The sequence below is a fragment of the Ranitomeya imitator genome, chromosome 4 (genome assembly GCF_032444005.1).
Source record: "Ranitomeya imitator isolate aRanImi1 chromosome 4, aRanImi1.pri, whole genome shotgun sequence".
Taxonomy (NCBI): Eukaryota; Metazoa; Chordata; class Amphibia; order Anura; family Dendrobatidae; genus Ranitomeya; species Ranitomeya imitator.
This window is the reverse complement of record NC_091285.1, coordinates 207,418,179-207,434,652: the sequence shown is the minus strand read 5'-3', so window position 1 is coordinate 207,434,652 and position 16,474 is coordinate 207,418,179. Positions and strand designations below refer to the sequence as shown.

At 42.2% G+C, this 16,474-nt stretch overlaps 1 long non-coding RNA gene across 1 annotated transcript in view; it reads right to left on the bottom strand.

Moving 5' to 3' along the window:
* The window catches only part of LOC138674035 (uncharacterized), a 43,578-nt gene extending 27,993 nt beyond the window's left edge, over positions 1-15,585 (bottom strand). The window contains exon 1 of the long non-coding RNA XR_011320439.1: positions 15,477-15,585. This is a non-coding gene — a long non-coding RNA (uncharacterized lncRNA). The remainder of the gene's footprint in view (positions 1-15,476) is intronic.
* Positions 15,586-16,474: the final 889 nt, after the last annotated feature.

Below are 16,474 nucleotides of genomic sequence, written 5' to 3'. Positions count from 1 at the left end.
CATCCAGTACCACAGATGAAGAGTGAGACAGGCTGAGGCACAGGTGCATAATTAAACCAAGCCTGAGGCAGGGCAGGGCTGCTGTGAGTGTGAACAGCAGCCTATCAATCACTGAGACACAGAAAGAATGGCGCACATAACCAGGCGCGGCGCACGGCAACAGTGGTGGTCAGCCACTTACCAATAACAGAGCAAAAAAGGGGAGAAGCCAGCGCAGCCTAAGGTTAAGACGCAATACATAAAGTGCAAATGCACATATTAATTTCTAACTGTATTTTCAAAATGAGACATTTAGCAAACAATTGATCAATTCTTTGAGCCACCCCGCCTCTTCACGGCAATCTCATATCGGGGCAGTCCTACACTACGTTTTTTATATTCGCTGTGCCATAAAAGCCTCCTAAATGAACTAAAAGCAAGACCACATTAAAAGCATGCTGTACCTGGAGCATTACTGAATCACCCCCATGGCGCCAGAGTAGGCAAGCGAGGATAAAGGTTGACCAGGTCCAGAGCAGACATTTCGGATCCAACCTCCACACTGCCCATCCAGTACCACAGATGAAGAGTGAGACAGGCTGAGGCACTGTTTAATGTGGTCTTGCATTTAGTTCCTTTAGGAGGCCTTTATGGCACAGCGAATATAAAAAACGTAGTGTAGGACTGCCCCAATATGAGATTGCCGTGAAGAGGCGGGGTGGCTCAAAGAATTGATCAATTGTTTGCTAAATGTCTCATTTTGAAAATACAGTTAGAAATTAATATGTGCATATGCACTTTATGTATTGCGTCTTAACCTTAGGCTGCGCTGGCTTCTCCCCTTTTTTGCTCATGTAGCCTGCCATCTAGATGTAGCAAAGCAAGAACCATCGTGGGACAAATTGATTAGCAGCATATCAGCGGAAAGGTGAGGAATATTGTTTTTTTAACTGTTTTGCAGATGACTAGGGCATCAGGGGAATAGTCGAGATCGTAACTATGATTTAAATAAGATTATTAAAGGAGTCTGTGTCATTCTTTCTATTACAGGACTTTTTTTCTGGGTGTCTGTATTTCTTTACAATGTGACTATGGGGTTAGTAATGGGGCGTCTTATTGATGCCTCTCCATTACTAACCTTGGGGCTTGATGTCACCTGGCAATACAAAGGTCACATCAACCCAACTATCACCACACTTGCCACTGCTACAGGGTAAGTGGGAACAGCAAAGCTAAGTGCCAGAATTGGTGCATCTTAGAGATGCACATTTTCTGGGGTGGCTGGGAGCTGATGATTATAGCCTGGGTACAGTATATATTGCCCCTTCCTAGGCTATTAATATCAGCCCACAGCTGTCTGCATAGCCTTTGCTGGTTATTAACTATAAAGGGACCCTACATCATTTTTTAAGGGTTCCCCATTTTAATAGCCTGTAAAGGCTAAATATACAGTTGTTAGCTGGTATTAATAGCATGAGAAGCTCCATGGGTATTACCCCCTTCCCAGGCTATACACATCGGCCCCCAGCCATTGGCTTTCCTTCCGCTGGTTATAAAAATTGCACCGGAGCCCATGCCATTTTTTGCAGAAAAATAATCATTATTAATTAACCCCTTTACCCCCAAGGGTGGTTTGCACGTTAATGACCGGGCCAATATTTACAATTCTGACCACTGTCCCTTTATGAGGTTTTAACTCTGGAACGCTTCAACGGATCCCAGTGATTCTGGCACTGTTTTCTCGTAACATATTGTACTTCATGATAGTGGTAAAAATTATTTGATAGTACCTGCGTTTATTTGTGAAAAAAACGGAAATTTGGCGAAAATTATGAAAATTTTGCAATTTTCCAACTTTGAATTTTTATGCAATTAAATCACAGAGATATGTCACACAAAAAACTTAATAAGTAACATTTCTCTCATGTCTACTTTACAACAGCACAATTTTGGAACCAAAATTTTTTTTTGTTAGGGAGTTATAAGGGTTAAAAGTTGACCAGCAATATCTCATTTTTACAACACCATTTTTTTTAGGGACCACATCTCATTTGAAGTCATTTTGAGGGGTCTATATGATAGAAAATACCCAAGTGTGACACCATTCTAAAAATTGCACCCCTCATGGTGCTCAAAACCATATTCAAGAAGTTTATTAACCCTTCTGGTGCTTCACAGGAATTTTTGGAATGCTTAAATAAAAATGAACATTTAACTTTTTTTCACAAAAAATTTACTTCAGCTCCAATTTGTTTTATTTTACCAAGGGTATAAGGAGTTAATGGACCCCAAAAGTTGTTGTACAATTTGTCCTGAGTACACCGATACCCCATATGTGGGGGTAAACCACTGTTTGGGCGCATGACAGAGCTCGGAAGCGAAAGAGCGCCATTTGACTTTTTCAATGCAAAACTGACTGGAATCGAGATGGGACACCATGTTGCGTTTGGAGAGCCCCTGATGTGCCTAAACATTGAAACCCCCCACAAGTGACACCATTTTGGAAAGTAGACCCCCTAAGGAACTTATCTAGAGGTGTGGTGAGCACTTTGACCCACCAAGTGCTTCACAGAAGTTTATAATGCAGAACCGTAAAAATAAAAAATCATATTTTTTCACAAAAATTATCTTTTCGCCCCCAATTTTTTATTTTCCCAAGGGTAAGAGAAGAAATTGGACCCCAAAAGTTGTTGTACAATTTGTCCTGAGTACGCTGATACCGCATATGTGGGAGTAAACCACTGTTTGGGCGCATGGGAGAGCTCGGAAGGGAAGGAGCGCCATTTGACTTTTCAATGCAAAATTGACAGGAATTGAGATGGGACGCCATGTTGCGTTTGGAGAGCCACTGATGTGCCTAAACATTGAAACCCCCCACAAGTGACACCATTTTGGAAAGTAGACCCCCTAAGGAACTTATCTAGAGGTGTGGTGAGCACTTTGACCCACCAAGTGCTTCACAGAAGTTTATAATGCAGAACCGTAAAAATAAAAAATCATATTTTTTCACAAAAATTATCATTTCGCCCCCAATTTTTTATTTTCCCAAGGGTAAGAGAAGAAATTGGACCACAAAAGTTGTTGTACAATTTGTCCTGAGTACGCTGATACCCCATATGTGGGAGTAAACCACTGTTTGGGCGCATGGGAGAGCTCGGAAGGGAAGGATCGCCGTTTCACTTTTCAATGCAAAATTGAAAGGAATTGAGATGAGACGCCATGTTGCGTTTGGAGAGCCACTGATGTGCCTAAACATTGAAACCCCCCACAAGTGACACCATTTTGGAAAGTAGACCCCCTAAGGAACTTATCTAGAGGTGTGGTGAGCACTTTGACCCACCAAGTGCTTCACAGAAGTTTATAATGCAGAACCGTAAAAATAAAAAATCATATTTTTTCACAAAAATTATCTTTTTACCCCCAATTTTTTATTTTCCCAAGGGTAAGAGAAGAAATTGGACCCCAAAAGTTGTTGTCCAATTTGTCCTGAGTGCGCTGATACCCCATATGTGGGAGTAAACCACTGTTTGGGCGCATGGGAGAGCTCGGAAGGGAAGGAGCGCCGTTTGACTTTTCAATGCAAAATTGACAGGAATTGAGATGGGACGCCATGTTGCGTTTAGAGAGCCACTGATGTGCCTAAACATTGAAACCCCCCACAAGTGACACCATTTTGGAAAGTAGACCCCCTAAGGAACTTATCTAGATGTGTTTTGAGCGCTTTGACCCACCAAGGGCTTCACAGAAGTTTTTTTTTTTTTTTTTCAGTAAACATATTTATTGAAATTTTAAACAGGAAAAACAATAAAACGAATCATTACAATGTCCAGAGCTATACATTACGCCTCTGAGAACACAGCACAAGTGTAGTTGAACAAGGACTCTGGCACATAAAGGGTACATGCTTCTCATCTTGAGAATCACCTCTGGACATGGATACAGGATACAGAACCTGTAAGAAAAGCAATTGTAGAGATAGGAGAAAAAGAAAGAAAGAGAAGAAGAGAGAGAAAAAAAGGGGGGGGAATGGGGAAGAAGGGGGGATTAAGGGAGACCCAGCAATGTATACGCCCACGTATTGAGAATTATGAGTATGTAGGCAGCCAAGTCAGGAACCCTGTGCTTTCCTTGAAGGATTGCCAGAGGAACCAGGTGCGTCCCTGGACATATGCAGCATCACCATCACCCGCCACCAGCGACTCTAGACGATGTAATCTATCCATTTCAGCTATCCATTCCTCCATGTAGGGGACCTCAGTGGACCTCCAATGTCGGGGAATAACTGCCCTAGCAGCTATGAGGCAAAATCTCAGGATCCCCTTTTTAACGGAAGCTATCGAACTGGGTATCAGGGACAGTAGGGCCATTTGGGGGAAGGGCTTGTGGCGGACCCCAGTCATCAAATGAAAGGCATCGAAGACTGAGTTCCAGAAGGGTTGCAGGGGACCACAGGACCACCAAACATGAAGCATAGAGCCCGTGGCGGAGCCACATCTCCAGCAGGCGTCCGAGATCTCCGGGTTAATCCTGTGGAGAAGGATGGGACACCTATACCAGCGTGTCAGTAATTTCTTCACAGAAGTTAATAATGCAGAGCCGTAAAAATAAAACAAAAATTTTTTCCCACAAAAATTATTTTTTAGCCCCCAGTTTTGTATTTTCCCGAGGGTAACAGGAGAAATTGGACCCCAAAAGTTGTTGTCCAATTTGTCCTGAGTGCGCTGATACCCCATAAGTGGGGGGGAACCACTGTTTGGGCGCATGGGAGGGCTCGGAAGGGAAGGAGCTCCATTTGGAATGCAGACTTAGATGGAATGGTCTGCAGGTGTCACATTGCATTTGCAGAGCCCCTAATGTACCTAAACAGTAGAAACCCCCCACAAGTGACACCATTTTGTAAACTAGACACCCTAAGGAACTCATCTAGATGTGTTGTTAGAGCTTTGAACCCCCAAGTGTTTCACTACAGTTTGTAACGCAGAGCCGTGAAAAAAAAAAAAAAACTTTCCCCCCAAAATTATTTTTTAGCCCCCAGTTTTGTATTTTCCCGAGGGTGAGAGGAGAAATTCGACCCCAAAAGTTGTTGTCCAATTCCTGAGTACGCTGATACCCCATATGTGGCGGGAACCACTGTTTGGGCGCATGGGAGGGCTCGGAAGGGAAGGAGTGCCATTTGGAATGCAGACTTAGATGGAATAGTCTGCAAGCGTCACATTGCGTTTGCAGAGCCCCTAATGTACCTAAACAGTAGAAACCCCCCACAAGTGACCCCATATTGGAAACTAGACCCCCCAGGGAACTCATCTAGATGTGTTGTGAGAACTTTAAACCCCCAAGTATTTCACTACAGTTTATAACGCAGAGCCGTGAAAATAAAAAATCTTTTTGTTTTCCCACAAAAATTATTTTTTAGCCCCCAGTTTTGTATTTTCCAAAGGGTAACAGGAGAAATTGGACCCCAAAAGTTGTTGTCCTATTTGTCCTGAGTACGCTGATACCCCATATGTTGGGGTAAACCCCTGTTTGGGCACACGGGAGAGCTCGGAAGGGAAGGAGCACTGTTTTACTTTTTCAACGCAGAATTGGCTGGAATTGAGATCGGACGCCATGTCGTGTTTGGAGAGCCCCTGATGTGCCTAAACAGTGGAAACCCCCCAATTATAACTGAAACCCTAATCCAAACACACCCCTAACCCTAATTCCAATGGTAACCCTAACCACACCTCTAACCCTGACACACCCCTAACCCTAATCCCAACCCTATTCCCAACCGTAAATGTAATCTAAACCCTAAACCTAACTTTAGCCCCAACCCTAACTGTAGCCCCAACCCTAACCCTAACCCTAGCGCTAACCCTAGCCCTAACCCTAGCCCTAACCCTAACCCTAACCCAGCCCTAACCCTAGCCCTAACCCTAGCCCTAACCCTAGCCCTAACCCTAACCCTAGCCCTAACCCTAGCCCTAACCCTAGCCCTCACCCTAGCCCTAATGGGAAAATGAAAATAAATACATTTTTTTAATTTTTCCCTAAGTAAGGGGGTGATGAAGGGGGGTTTGATTTACTTTTATAGCGGGTTTTTTAGCGGATTTTATGATTGGCAGCCGTCACACACTGAAAGACGCTTTTTATTGCAAAAAATATTTTTTGCATTACCACATTTTGAGAGCTATAATTTTTCCATATTTTGGTCCACAGAGTCATGTGAGGTCTTGTTTTTTGCGGGATGAGTTGACGTTTTTATTGGTAACATTTTCGGGCACGTGACATTTTTTGATCGCTTTTTATTCCGATTTTTGTGAGGAAGAATGACTAAAAACCAGCTATTCATGAATTTCTTTTGGGGGAGGCGTTTATACCGTTCCGCGTTTGGTAAAATGGATAAAGCAGTTTTATTCTTCGGGTCAGTACGATTACAGCGACACCTCATTTATATCTTTTTTTATGTTTTGGCGCTTTTATACGATAAAAACTATTTTATGGAAAAAATAATTATTTTTGCATCACTTTATTCTCAGGACTATAACTTTTTTATTTTTTTGCTGAAGATGCTGTGTGGTGGCTCCTTTTTTTGCGGGACAAAATGACATTTTCAGCGGTACCATGGTTATTTATATCTGTTATGATTAGGTAATTCAGAACCACAATGGACCTTGAAGTTCAGAGCACACAAAGTGACCTGACAATAACCAAAAGACATAGGACGAGCTCTGAGACGTGGGAACTCTGCTGACCGCAATCCCTAATCCTATCCAACCACACTAGAGGCAGCCGTGGATTGCGCCTAACGCTCCCTATCCAACTCGGCACAGCCTGAGAAACTAGCTAGGCCTAAGATAGAAAAATAAGCCTACCTTGCCTCAGAGAAATACCCCAAAGGAAAAGGCAGCCCCCCACATATAATGACTGTGAGTAGAGATGAAAATACAAATGCAGAGATGAAATAGATTTAGCAAAGTGAGGCCCAACTTACTGAACAGACCGAAGATAGGAAAGATAACTTTGCGGTCAACACAAAACCCTACAAACAACCACGCAGAGGAGGCAAAAAGACCCTCCGCACCGACTAACGGTACGGAGGTGCTCCCTCTGCGTCCCAGAGCTTCCAGCAAGCCAGAAAAACCAATTAAGCAAGCTGGACAGAAAAAATAGCAAACAAAAATAACACAAGCAAAACTTAGCTTATGCAGAGCAGACAGGCCACAGGAACGATCCAGGAGGAAGCAAGACCAATACTAGAACATTGACTGGAGGCCAGGAGCAAAGCACTAGGTGGAGTTAAATAGAGCAGCACCTAACGACTTCACCACATCACCTGAGGAAGGAAACTCAGAAGCCGCAGTACCACTTGTGACCACAGGAGGGAGCTCTGCCACAGAATTCACAACATATATCCGTCTTTTTGATCGCGTGTTATTCCACTTTTTGTTCGGCGTGATAATAAAGCTTCTGTTGTCGAACTCCCTCCTGTGGTCATGAATGGTACTTCGGCGAGTTCTGTCTATGGACTCCCTCTGGTGGCTGTGAGTGAAGCTGCTGCTTCTGAGGTTCCTTACACAGGTGACGTGGTTTATCCTTTGGTTGGCTGCTCTATTTAACTCCTCTCAGGTCGTTACTCCATGCCAGCTGTTAATGTTCCTGCATTGGTTCAGTTCGCTCTTGGATCTTTCTGGTGACCTGTCTTCTCCAGCAGAAGCTAAGTTCCTGATAGTTATTATTTGTTCATTGTTTCCTTGTCCAGCTGGTTATCATGATTTTGTCTTGCTAGCTGGAAGCTCTGGGATGCAGAGTGGCATCTCCGCACCGTTAGTCGGTGCGGAGGTCTTTTTGCACACTCTGTGTGGTCTTTTGTAGTTTTTGGTGCTGACCGCAAAGATACCTTTCCTATCCTCTGTCTGTTTAATAAGTCTGGCCTCCCTTTGCTGAAACCTGTTTCATTTCTGCGTTTGTGACTTTCATCTTTACTCACAGTCAATATATGTGGGGGGCTGCCTTTTCCTTTGGGGAATTTCTCTGAGGCAAGGTAGGCTTTATTTTCTATCTCTAGGGCTAGCTAGCGCTTAGGCTGTGAAGAGGCGTCTAGGGAGAGTCAGGAACGCTCCACGGCTATTTCTAGTTGTTGTGATAGGATTAGGGCCTGCGGTCAGCAGAGCTCCCACATCCCAGAGCTTGTCCTGTGTGAGTTTAACTATCAGGTCGTACCGGGTGCTCCTAACCACCAGGTCATAACAGTACAGCTGGCCCAAAGTATTAATGCATCTCAATAGAGGGATAAGAGAAGTTCTGAGACCATTTTTTTTCTTTGCACTGTGTTTTGTCCTTCTTTTCCCCTAAACCTTTGGGTGGTTCAGGACACAGGTGTAGATATGGACATTCAAGGTCTGTCCTCTTGTGTGGATCATCTCACTGCAAGCGTTGTTTTTTGCCTCGTTTTTTTTTTTTTTCCTTACGGTGTTTACTGAAGGGGCTAACTAGTGGGCCAGTTTTATAGGTCGGGTCGTTACGGACGCGGCGATACTAAATATGTGTACTTTTATTGTTTTGTTTTTTTTATTTAGATGAAGAAATGTATTTATGGGAATAATATATATATTTTTTTCATTATTCAGGAATATTTTTTTTTATTTTTTTTTACACATTTGGAAAAAATTTTTTTTACTTTTTTACTTTGTCCCAGGGGGGGACATCACAGATCAATGATCTGACAGTTTGCACAGCACTCTGTCAGATCATCGATCTGACTTACAGCACTGCAGGCTTCACAGTGCCTGCTCTGAGCAGGCTCTGTGAAGCCACCTCCCTCCCTGCAGGACCTAGATCCGTGGCCATCTTGGATCCGGGCCTGGAGCAGGTAGGGAGGGAGGTAAGACCCTCGCAGCAACACGATCACATCGCGTTGCTGCGGGGGGCTCAGGGAAGCCCGCAGGGAGCCTCCTCCCTGCGCGATGCTTCCCTGTACCGCCGGCACATCGCGATCATCTTTGATCGCGGTGTGCCGGGGGTTAATGTGCCGGGGGCGGTCCGTGACCGCTCCTGGCACACAGTGCCGGATGTCAGCTGCGATAAGCAGCTGACACCCGGCCGCGATCGGCGGCGCTCCCCCCGTGAGCGCTGCCGATCGCATATGACGTACTATCCCGTCGGTGGTCATACGGGCCCACCCCACCTCGACGGGATAGTACGTTTAATGTCAGAAAGGGGTTAAATACATGTACAATAATTTGCACACACTGCGCTAATTGTATTTGTCACATCTATAAAGCTATATATTCTATATGTATTTACTTTATGTAATCCATCTCTTCTTTCCTGTCGGCTCCTGCAGTGATTTTACAGTACAGATAAATTGCCGGCATTTCTTCTATCTATGTATGCAATATACAGGGTGAGCCATTTATATGGATATACCAAAATAAAATGGGAATGGGTGATATCAACTTCCTGTTTGTGGCACATTAATATATGGGAGGGTGGGAACTTAGGACCCATCAGAGGGAGATCACCTTGCCGTGGTTGATGGGCACACATGAGTTGGCCAATTTATGCGCTAAGAATCTTCATTTTATCTATAACTGTAAGTTTTATGAAAATAATTTTTTTGAAAAATTTTTTATGAAAAATATTTTTGGGAAGTATAATTCATATTGAATATTTGTCTGTGTTTTCACATGGCCTAGATTCATGTACATGTGCTGCTGTGTTCTTCTTTATCTATATGATTCAGCTTGCAGCTTGCACGTGTTTACATTAGGAGTGCTGGTTGGTTTTTTTTCTCTATTTGATGCATGGATGCGGCTGCATCCCCACTGATCGTGCACTCCTCACGTAGACATTGCAGGTGTTGGTAATCTACTCTACCTGCCCATAAATTGTAGGTTTAGCCCGAAGTGACATGTTTTGTCCAGAGTTGTAGGCTGGTGGACCAAAAGTGGCATGTATGGTAGTGTAGGACCCATCAGAGGGAGATCACCTTGCCGTGGTTAATGGGCACACATGAATTGGCCAATTTATGCTCTAAGAATCTTCATTTTTTCTATAACTGTAAGTTATATACTGCATGGGCTGTGTTATATACTGCGTGGGCTGTGTTATATACTACGTCTCTGTGCTATATACTACGTGGGCTGTGCTATATACTACGTGGCTGTGCAATATATTACGTGGCTGAGCAAAATACTACGTGGCAGTGTTATATTCTGCGTGGGTTGTGCTATATACTATGAGGGATATGAAATATACATGGCTGGGCAATATACTAAGTGGCTGTGCTATATACCACATGGGCTGTGTTATATACTATGTGGCTGTGTTATATAATGTGTGGGCTGTGCTATATACTACATGGCTGTGCTATATACTGCGTGGGCTGTGTTATACACTGTGTGGGCTGTGCTATATACTATGTGGCCTGTGCTATAAACTATGTGGATGTGCAATATACTACGTGGCTGTACTATATATTACGTGGCTGTGATATATACTGTGTGGCTGTGTTATATACTACATGGGCTGTGCTATATACTACGTGGCTGTGCAATATACGTGGCTGGGCAATACACTATGTGGCTGTGCTATATACTACGTGGCTGTGCTATATGCTACGTGGGCTGTGCTATATGCTACGTGGGCTGTGCTATATGCTACGTGGACTGTGCTATATGCTACGTGGGCTGTGCTATATGCTACGTGGGCTGTGCTATATGCTACGTGGCCTGTGTTATATGCTATGTGGCTGTGCTATATGCTAAGTGGGCTGTGTTATAAACTACGTGGGCTGTGTTATATGCTACTTGGCTGTGCTATATTTCTCTGCTGTATCTGTGCATCATGAATCGTGGTATGTGTTAAAGAGGGGGACCCACTGAGACTCTTTTGCCTGGGGCCCTCAAAAACCTGGAACAGGCCCTGGCTTCACTGATTGGTCACGCCCGGCCGGCTGCGAACAATCAGCAACAGGTGCAGTCCGACTGAGAATTGGCACGGAATTTGAACCACGCTTCGCTAATTGGTCACGCCCGGCCGGCCGAATCCTGTGTATAAATTGCATTGTTCGGAAAACTTCATAAATAAACTACATACATATTCTAGAATACCCGATGCATTAGAATCGGGCCACCATCTAGTACATATATATATATATATATATATATATACACACACACTACCGTTCAAAAGTTTAGGGTCACCCAGAGAATTTTGCTTTTTCCATAAAAACTCATACTTTTATTAATCAAATGAGTTGCCAAATGAATTGACAATCCAGTCCAGACATTGACAAGGTTCAAAAAACAGATGTTTATTTGAAATAATAATTTTCTCCTTCAAACTTTGCTTTCGTCAAAGAATGCTCCCTTTGCAGCAATTACAGCATTGCAGACCTTTGGCATTCTAGCAGTTAATTTGCGTACCATACGGTCAAGCTGCTCCCACAACATCTCAATGGGGTTGATATCTGGTGACTGTGCTGGTGCTCCATTACAAATAGAATAGCAGCTGCCTGCTTCTTCCCTAAATAGTTCTTGCATAATTTGGAGGTGTGCTTTGGGTCATTGTCCTGTTGTAGGATGAAATTGGCTCTAATCAATCGCTGTCCACAGGGTATGGCATGGCGTTGCAAAATTGAGTGATAGCCTTCCTTATTCAAAATCCCTTTTACCTTGTACAAATCTCCCACTTTACCAGCACCATAGCAACCCCACACCATCACATTACCTCCACCATGCTTGACAGATGGCGTCAGGCACTCTTCCAGCATCTTTTCAGTTGTTCTGTGTCTCACAAATGTTCTTCTGTGTGATCCAAACACCTCAAACTTGGATTCGTCTGTCCATAACACTTTTTTCCAATCTTCCTCTGTCCAATGTCTGTGTTCTTTTGCCCATAATAATTTTTTCCTTTTATTAGCAGTCTCAGATATGGATTTTTCATTGCCACTCAGCCCTGAAGGCCAGCATCCCTGAGTCGCCTCTTCACTGTAGACGTTAACACTGGTGTTTTGCGTGTACTATTTAATGAAGTTGCCAGTTGAGGACCCGTGGGTCGTTGATTTCTCAAACTACAGACTCTAATGTACTTGTCTTGTACAGCGGGGCCTCCCACTTCTCTTATTACTCTTGTTAGAGTCTGTTTGTGCTCTCCTCTGAAGGGAGTAGCACACACTGTTGTAGGAAATCTTCAGTTTCTTGGCAATTTCTTACATGGAATAGCCTTCATTTCTAAGAAGAAGAAAAGACTGTCGAGTTTCACATGAAAGTTCTTTTTTTCTGGCCATTTTGAGAGTTTAATGGAACCATCAAATGTAATGCTCCTGATTCTCAACTAGCTCAAAGGAAGGTCAGGTTTATAGGTTCTCTAATCAGCCAAATTGTTTTCAGTTGTGCTAACATACTTCCACAAGGGTTTTGCAAGGGTATTCTAACCATCCATTAGCCTTCTTAAACAGTTAGCAAACACTAGTACCATAAGAACACTGGAGTGATAGTTGTTGGAAATGGGCCTCTATACACCTATGAAGATATTGCATTGCAAACCAAACGTTTGCAGCTAGAATAGTCATTTACCACATTAACAATGTATAGAGTGTTTTTCTGAATCATTTAATGTTGGCTTCATTGTAAAAAACAGCTTTATTTTCAAAAATAAGAACATTTCTAAGTGACCCTAAACCTTTGAACGGTAGTGTATATACAGTATATATACACATATATATATATATGCTTTGATGACTGCTTTGCACCCTCTTGGCATTCTCTTGATGAGCTTCAAGAGGTAGTCACCAGAATGGTCTTCTAACAATCTTGAAAGAGTATGCAGAGATGCTTAGTACTTGTTGGCCCTTTTGCCTTCACTCTGCGGTCCAGCTCACCTCAAACCATCTCGATTGGGTTCAGGTCTGGTGACTGTGGAGGCCAGGTCATCTGACGTAGCACCCCATCACTCTCCTTCTTAGTCAAATAGCCCTTACACAGCCTGGAGGTGTGTTTGGGGTCATTGTCCTGTTGAAAAACAAATGATGGTCCAACTAAACGCAAACCGGATGGAATGGCATGCCGCTGCAAGATGCTGTGGTAGCCATGCTGGTTTAGTATGCCTTCAATTTTGAATAAATCCCCAACAGTGTCACCAGCAAAGCACCCCCACACCATCACACCTCCTCCTCCATGCTTCACGGTGGGAACCAGTCATGTAGAGTCCATCTGTTCACCTTTTCTGCGTCGCACAAAGACACAGTGGTTGGAACCAAAGATCTCAAATTTGGACTCATCAGACCAAAGCACAGATTTCCATTGGTCTAATGTCCATTCCTTGTGTTCTTTAGCCCAAACAAGTCTCTTCTGCTTGTTGCCTGTCCTTAGCAGTGGTTTCCTAGCAGCTATTTTACCATGAAGGCCTGCTGCACAAAGTCTCCTCTTAACAGTTGTTGTAGAGATGTGTCTGCTGCTAGAACTCTGTGTGGCATTGACCTGGTCTCTAATCTGAGCTGCCGTTAACCTGCGATTTCTGAGGCTGGTGACTCGGATAAACTTATCTTCAGAAGCAGAGGTGACTCTTGGTCTTGCTTTCCTGGGGCGGTCCTCATGTGAGCCAGTTTCTTTGTAGCACTTGATGGTTTTTGCCACTGCACTTGGGGACACTTTCAAAGTTTGCCCAATTTTTGGGACTGACTGACCTTCATTTCTTAAAGTAATGATGGCCCCTCGTTTTTCTTTACTTAGCTGCTTTTTTCTTGCCATAACACAAATTCTAACAATCTATTCAGTAGGACTATCAGCTGTGTATTCACCAGACTTCTGCACAACACAACTGATGGTCCCAACCCCATTTATAAGGCAAGAAATCCCACTTATTAAACCTGACAGGGCACACCTGTGAAGTGAAAACCATTCCCGGTGACTACCTCTTGAAGCTCATCAAGAGAATGCCAAGAGTATGCAAAGCAGTCATCAAAGTAAAAAGTGGCTACTTTGAAGAACCTAGAATATAAGACATAATTTCAGTTGTTTCACACTTTTTTGTTAAGTATATAATTCTACATGTGTTAATTCATAGTTTTGATGCCTTCAATGTGAATGTGCAATTTTCATAGTCATGAAAATACAGAAAAATCTTTAAGTGAGAAGGTGTGTCCAAACTTTTGGTCTGTACTGTATATATATATATATATGTATATATATATACATATATATATATATATATATATATATATATATATATATATATATATAGTGTGTGTGCGTTTTGACAAATATTTCCATTGAAAAAGATGTGTAAATGACATAAATGTCAATCCCTTCACTGGCTCCCCATTGCCCAGAGACTCCAGTACAAAACCCTAACCATGACATACAAAGCCATCCACAACCTGTCTCCTCCATACATCTGTGACCTCGTCTCCCAGTACTTACCTGCACGCAACCTCCGATCCTCACAAGATCTCCTACTCTACTCCCCTCTTATCTCCTCTTCCCACAATCGCATACAAGATTTCTCTCGCGTATCACCCCTACTCTGGAACTCTCTACCACAACACATCAGACTCTCGCCTACCATCGAAACCTTCAAAAAGAACCTGAAGACCCACCTCTTCCGGCAAGCCTACAACTTGCAGTTACCACCGATCGACCAAACTGCTGCACGACCAGCTCTACCCTCACCTATTGTATCCTCACCCATCCCTTGTAGATTGTGAGCCCTCGCGGGCAGGGTCCTCTCTCCTACTGTACCAGTCGTGACTTGTATTGTTTAAGATTATTGTACTTGTTTTTATTATGTATACCCCTCCTCACATGTAAAGCACCATGGAATAAATGGTGTATGATAATAATAAATAATAATAATAATAGAGAATTGCTGTATGTAAAAGCTCATGTTAAAATCGCACTGCATTCAGATGTAAATCGGATGCTAAGTGTGAAAAATCGGATTATACTCGCATGACACTCGCATTACGCTCGTGCGACTCTCAGTAGGAAGACTTGGACCGATTTTTCATACGTTTAGTGTAACGGCCTAAGTGTTATTATTTTAATAGGAGGAAAAATGGGGATTCAGAAGGGGTTGTCAGAGTAGTGGAAAACCTCTTTGATTAGAGTCATTTTGCCTTTCTGTCAAGAAAGAACTACAATTACTGTTTTCAATATCTACAAATAAGGCTCAACCAATAGATTGAATCAACACTCTTATTTTTGCAATGTAGCAACTATTAAAAATATTGTCTGCCATACAATACCCATGTTCAAATATTATTATTTTAGCTATACTTTAATTAATAGGTAGCAGTGCCTCATTACATAGTCAACCAATTGATTTTTACTAGGAAGCTTGTAAAGTTTCATTTATCATGTGGTGGTGTTAAAGGTGAGATGAATGCTTATTGCCCTGTTCCACTACAGAATACAACTGAGCATTAGTGTATTACTCTTAAAGGATATACTACTTACTTTTGGAGTTCCCTTCTAACAAAATGTGACAATTCACTGAGCTCTCTGTAAACTTACTTCTAGTGGTCCCACTTTAATGCTTGGAAATCTATTCATGATGAACACTAAGAAAAAGCAATTGTTCCAGTCATCTACTCGGTTGAGCGGTTATACTGTTGAAGCTTCCATCTTCTAAACTGGAAATTCTTCTTCCTCATTGTAACATTAACTACCAGGAAGTTCTCAAGTTATGACAAGAACAATGAGCAGAACTGAATTTTCAGCCATTTCAATGGTCTTGTTATTAATGGTCAAAACGCTCCTGATTCTCTATTTCCTAATTTTCTATTGTTCTATTTAAGAATAGTTTTTCTATCAATTACCTTAAAGAATAGAAAGGGTGCGCATTCTCAATGTTTCTTGATTAATAGTTAAGCTCTTTGTCAAGGGATAATCATTAACCTTCAGCCTCTTAAGGGCTGCCAATTTGGGGCTTTTAGAACGAAGGAAGGATTTTTTTATTGTCTCATACTAAAAGCCATAATAATATTATTTTTTCCCTCAGTGTAGCTGTATGAGGATTTTCTTCTTGTGGGATGAGTTGTACTTGTCAGTAGTACCATTTTGGGGTGCATATGACATATTACCTAATTTTTATTGACTCTATATGGAGATAAAAAATTTAAAAAAGCTATTCTGCTGTTGTTTCTTTACATTTTAAATTTTATGTTTTCACAAGTTGTACGAATATAATATTAACTTTGTTCTGTACGCTAACTTCATTATGGTAATATCACATTTATGTACAGTAGGGTTTTTTTTTTTTTACATTTTATGACTATTTATTATATTCACCTTTTTATCCTCTTTGGAAGATGGAATGATCTGAGAATAAACAGCAATTCTGTTTGCTTTTTAAAACCTATTCACTATTCTGTTTAATTGCCATGTTAACTTTATTCTACAGGTCGATACAATAATGCTGATATGGTGATGATGTATGTAGCTTTTGTTGTATTTTACTACTTTAATGTGAGGGTGGAGAGGATGGCGTTTGACTTTTTTAACAACTCCTG